Genomic DNA, 6,210 nt, shown 5'->3' on the forward strand with positions numbered 1-6,210 from the left:
TTTTTGTTATTGTTTGGGGTTTTTTTGGTTTTTTGTTTATTTTTAGTCCATGCTGCTGATTACATTTTTTTGTTGAAGTCATTCTGCTGTGGATGAATTATCCATAAGTTTGGTATCTGAAGACCAAACTCAATTTGCTGTGCCCAAGTTATGGCTAAAAACTACCCTGTGAGGGCATCTCAGTGCACCTCTGGGACCTTTCCTTCTGTTCCCTATGGTGTAGGTTACATGCACATTGGCATCTCGTGCCCCTTGCAGGACTCTCCTGAGTGTAAAACTCCTCAAAAGATGAGCAGTAAATCCCTTTGGCTTGAAACAGCTGTTCTTTGTTTGAAAGCATGTTGTACTGCTCCTGTGGCAACTGAGGGATTTGGGTGGGTAAGGTAAATCTTTGATGTTAGCTGCTCCTCTTAAGGGCACACTAGCAGGGAGAGCAGCCTGGCTGCTGCTGGTCTGGGGGAGAAATTCCTGCACTCAGCCCTAGTGTAAGTAGATGACTGCACGTATCCATAAGCTGGAGGGTGAATGAGCATTGAGCCTCTTTGTCAGGTAAGAATACAAGATGAAGAGAAAAGGCTTCCAGCTGAAAATACCTGAATGTGTTGTGCATGGCCAGTCCTAACTCAGTACAAAACCTGGGAGGAGAGCTCATAATATGCTGCCAGATATTGGGCCAAGCTGCTGGCCTCTCATTTCCTGCTTGAGTTGAGCACTGCAGTTGTCAAGATGAATAAATCTGTTGAGCTGTCTTTTTTATGGGTTGTATTAGCTGCCTACCACCAAATCCTCTTAAGCTGGGAAAGGAGTGCTCCTGCTGCAGGCTGAGGCTGGGTCTCCTGTACTCAACTGAGGTGCATGGAGGAACTAGTGTGACCTAGTTATCTTCCTATCTTGTTGAAGAGAAAGTGAGCCATGCAGGTGGGGAAGGAAAAAAAAAAAAGACACCCCCCTCCCCCCCCCAAAAAAAAACCAAACAAACAACCAACCAAAAAAAAAAAGTATGTGAGTAATGTAACTCAAGACTCTGGTGCTCAGTAGGAGAGCTCTCCTGGCTAACCTGGCCAGACTTGTCCTCAATTCCTTGCATCTCATGGAGGTAAGGAGCACAAGTACTAACAGAATTGTTACTGGGTTGTGTACAATTACAGTGACACTTGCATTGGTTTGTCTTGAATCTAGTTTGGGTATGGTTCCTCTTGCAAAAATAGAGAAATGTTGCATCACAGAAACTACATAGCCAGAACCACCTGAGCTAGGCTTGAGAAACCATGATGTGTGTGAGAAGTGACTACTGGGGTACAAGGCATCATCTTTGGGCTGTGGAGCAGTGTGGGATTGTATTTCAGAGTAACAGCTGCTATTTTGGTATCAAAATAAAATTGCAGTATGAGAATTTTCCAGTTGCTTCTATTTAATGTTTGTGGTGAGAATTCAAATATTACAGGGTTGGCACTCAAACTGGACTCCCACAGGACTTGCACACAGCAGCAGTGTGTGATCTGGGCAGCAAGTGGGCTTGGGATTAGGTTTGGGTAAGAAAAAATGCAGTGACATAAGCTTTCAAGTTCGCCCTAGCACAGTTTCTGTGTAAACAACTGTAGGTCCCTTCTCTTAGTCCTGAAATAATTTGCAAAATAACATGATTGCTTTAGAGCACTGAACAACGAGTAACTGTGGGTATTTTCTTTTTGCCCTGGTCAGGCCAAAAGTGGACAGTGAAGAGGGTGGCTTGGCAAAGGTGAACAGGCTTATTGATCCTGATGGGGCCAGGAGTACCTGCCCAAGCTGAGCTCTGAGCAAACTGACTGGGAATGTCACACGTAGCAGCTACTTGTGAGCTTCAGGGTTCTGTGGTACAAGGGTGAAGTAAGTCACTGTGCAGAAAAAGGGGTTTTCAGCTCTGCTGCTGTAAGGCAGTACTTTTTTTTTTTTTTTTCCCTCAGTCCTGGGAAAGAAAAGCTTAACAAATGGTGGAAATATTTGCCTATAAACTGGGTAAGGGAGATCAGGATAAAAGGAAGTGAATTAAGAGTCTTGGAAGATGGGGGTTAGATTAGCTGCTAAAAACTTCCTTTTTAGTAGTGCTGTAAAAACAGTATCTGTGCTCTTCTGTCCTGGGAGTTGATTAATATCAGATTTCCAGTCCTGCTTGTCAAAGTAACTAAAGTTCAGTGGGGTGTTTTAACATTAGGGATGTGCTTACTGTAGTCTTTTTAACCCTTACTGTAGCAGTCTGTCAGCTGCTCTTGAAAGGCTTTGGGGAATCTGATTGCAATCAGCAGAGGTTGTATGTTAATTTTTTTAAAGTCATCTTTGTCTCTAGGAATATCCAGCCTAAGGTGAATGCTCATGTTGCTTGGTTCTGCTTCAGTCTACTCCTTCTTTACTCTCAACTGCTTCACAGTTGAACTTTGTCTTCATGGCAAAGCCAGGGTGCTTTTGAGCCCCTGAGCCCTGTGATGCAGCAGCCCTGCACCCTGCTTGAGGGTGGGAGGGCTAGGGAGGAACCATCCTCATAGAAGAACAGAGACCGTGACACTGAATGTGTAAAACTTAATAATGGATTGGTAACCTCAGGCAAGAGTTGCAGAATTGCTGCTCAGATGATTTCATTATCTGCTGTTCCTGGCTGCTCTCTCTATGGATGCCTCAGTTTCTCAGTCTTTAAAAGTAGAGGTAATACATCCTTTGTAAACTTCTGAGATGGAAAGCCTGGAGAGACTCAGCTCTTCAGTAATGAAAGGCTGAAACCCTAGGCAGGGACTGATTGTGAAAAATGCTTGTGGTTACAATTGCTTTAGCCTAGAAAGTAAGTAGGGAGAAAAAGTTTGGTAAAACTTGCCATAAGTTTCCTAAGCCAGATCTGTAATAAAGTAGTTAGTCCTGAGGTAATTAACAGGTAAAATAGCAGGCTATTAATCTGCCAAACTGTGTCTCAACTTTGTTTTCCTAACTTGAGAGAGCTCTAAAAAGCTGGTTTTCTTTTACAACTTCCACATTTCATTAACACTTTGTTTTCAAATCTTGTTTGCTGGACAGAATGGAAAGTGTAGGGAAGGGCCAGTTCCTCAGCCCATGTAAAGGGATAACTGCTGTCCACCCCTTGGCATCACAGCATATTCCCTGCTGGCAGCCTTCTTCTGACTGCAACCTCTCCATTAAAAACATGGCTACATTGCTTCCCAGCAGCAATGTGAGTTAATAAAGATGAAAAAGAGAAATTGAAATACCTCTTTTGTAAGCAACATTTTATAAACCCTCCCTTGTGCTTCAAAGAAAGTAAGAGCCCTTTAGCTTAGCCCCACCAATGCAGTTTAACTGCGTGTATTTAGTAGTAATGCAGTGGCTGAAACTTGTCTAACACTAATAATTTCCATTATTACTGTGGTGCCAGGAGTCTGTGTTGGATGTGACACCCAGGAGGATGCAAGTACCTCTTAAAAGCATGCAGGGACCCTAAAGGTAGAAACTGCAGAGGGTGATGCAGTTGCCCTCTTCCCCAAGAGGGTGGTGCTGGTGACAAACTGCAGCTCTCCTTGCCCTCAGATTGCTGGGCTTGCAGCTAGGGCCAGGTGGGCACTGTTCACTTACTTGATGACAATTTTCTGTGGTAAGGATGGAGTCATGTTGGGTAGATGCTGCCACATCCACCTGTCCTCACAGCAGGGCAGCCCCCTCAGTGCTGTGCTGCCTTCAGTCCTCTCTGTCCTTCAGATCATGCTGGAATTACCAGGGTTGTTAATTTTTGCTTTCAAGGCCATGTTGATGATAGCTGTTACAGTCTGGAAGGTTGGACCCTGTCTGGAATGCATGTAGCATGCATTATGCATTACCATTGTGTCATTTCCATTCCACCATGCTGCCAATGCACAATCAACCCTGACCCAAGGATTAGCATCCCCAAGCCTTTTCTGGCTGCTAAGCTCATGGCATTTTCCTTGAATACTGGATCTGGGCTCCTAATGCACCATGTTCCCTGTAATTAAGTGTATCAGCTCCTGAAGGGCATTTGTGCAATAGAGGGAGTGAATCAGATGATTTTTCTTTGGGGCACTGAGCACCTGGAGCCTGTGGCCATCAGTTAATTACACTGGCTGTGAGCCACCCTGCCCTAGACAGAAGGGCTGGGTATGTCTCCTTGGTTCACAGGCACCATTTGTTTCACTTCCAGGCTAATTTGCATTGGCTGGTTTGGGATCAGAACAGGTGCTGGAGAGGGGGGAAGGCAGGGCTGTATCTTTTGCTGTATCTGACCAGCCTAGGCTCTTCCACCTTCCTGAAATGGTTGTGGTGAGGACACTGCTATTGTTCTGCTCCAGGCCTCGCTGGCCTGAAGCACAGCCTTGCATCACCTCTGGCCCTTCTTGCGCATTGTCCCCGAACTCCTGGCTCCCAGCTCTCCCCAGCAGGCACCACTGGGCTTCAGGGGGCTGGGGGCATGTGTGTCCTGCTGAGAAGCAGTGCCACCTTCAGTGCTCTGCCTTGGACTCAAAAAAACCCAACAAAACCAACAACAAAAAAACCCACCAACCAAAGAACTCCCCGCTAAAACCATTCTGAAGGGGAATGATGGAATTTGACCAGTCTTGTTTTGTTTTTTTTTTCTGTTACATTTTTTCTATTGGGAGCTCTGATGGGTGTCCTCTAAGCACTGAGGTCAAGTAGGGGGGCTGAACAGGTGCCTTTCCTGCCCTGCTGGCCTATCCAGGAGGCAGTGTTTCAGCAGGAGCTTTCCACTGTCCCCATATCCCTCTATCCCTATGTCCCTCATCCCTGTATCCTCATACCCTCCTGGTCCCCATATCCCCCTGTCTCTATATCCCCCATCTCCATGTCCTGATGTCCTCTATGTCCCCCTGTGCCTATATCCCCATCCCTATATCCTCATGTTTCCCATGCCCACGTCCCCCTGTGGCCGTACTCCTCTCCCTCTATCCCCATAACCCCCCTTCCTCATATCCCCATATCCCCCTATCCCCATGTCCCTACATCCCCATATCCCCCTATCCCCCTGTCCCTACATCCCCATATCCCCCTATCCCCCTGTCCCTACATCCCCATCTCCCCCTATCCCCCTGTCCCTACATCCCCATATCCCCCTATCCCCCTGTCCCTACATCCCCATCTCCCCCTATCCCCCTGTCCCTACATCCCCATATCCCCCTATCCCCCTGTCCCTACATCCCCATCTCCCCCTATCCCCCTGTCCCTACATCCCCATATCCCCCTATCCCCCTGTCCCTACATCCCCATCTCCCCCTATCCCCCTGTCCCTACATCCCCATATCCCCCTATCCCCCTATCCCCACATCCCCATATCCCGTTGTTCCCCCGTCCCTCATTCCCGGTCCCGGCGCTGCGGCAGCGCCCCCTGGCGGCCGGCGGCGCGCACGGCGCCGTGTCCAGGGGCTGGTCCCTCACCTTGGAGTTTTGGAGCGGGATGTGCCTCGGGACCTGGGAAACACGAGTTGTTTTCAGATCCCCTGCTCCCGCGGGAGATGGAACTCCGTCCAGGACGTGGAAAAGCTGGTAGAAGGATGTACCTCCGAGCCAAAATGCGTTTCCACCACGCTCCCAAGCCAAGGTCAGCAGGATGATGAGCACCAGCTGACGAGGCCAGAGGGAACGTCTTATGTGATAAGAAAGGAAGGTTAAAAAAAGTTCAAAACCACTAGTCATCAAACAAAGTTTTTGGATAGTTGCTCTTGAAAACGTTTCCCTGTGGATATGCCATCCTAGAGCTGCACAGGAGTCCCTGCTGTGCAGCCTTTGTACAGGGAGAGCACTGCCTTCCTCTCTCTTCTTTGGGCAGAGAGCCAGAATCTCACTTCTGACAATGGGCAGCAGCTAAACAGGTCAGGCTTAAAATGCAGAGGAATAGATATGTACAAGTCTGAGCAAAAAAAACAGACCATTGGGCAACAAGGTGCCTTTGGTGGCTGCTTGGATCACAAATTATTAATTCTGACTGCAGGTATGTCCACTGGGCCAAGTGCTGTATTGCTGTTTGCAAGCACAGTAAACATAGTCAAGGCCTGAAATATTGTGTTTGAAGGATTTTTAGATCCAGCTGTTCCATGTATTTCACTTATGTGGTCCTTGCCTGTTGTCTTAATTGGGCCAATTTGCTAGACCAGACCTGGAGTAATATTCTTGTCCTTGGTAACCAAACCTGACTGCCATGCATCAGGTCCCCCCTTACAAGTGGGA

The sequence above is a fragment of the Chiroxiphia lanceolata genome, chromosome 10, assembly GCF_009829145.1.
Source record: "Chiroxiphia lanceolata isolate bChiLan1 chromosome 10, bChiLan1.pri, whole genome shotgun sequence".
Classification (NCBI taxonomy): domain Eukaryota; kingdom Metazoa; phylum Chordata; class Aves; order Passeriformes; family Pipridae; genus Chiroxiphia; species Chiroxiphia lanceolata.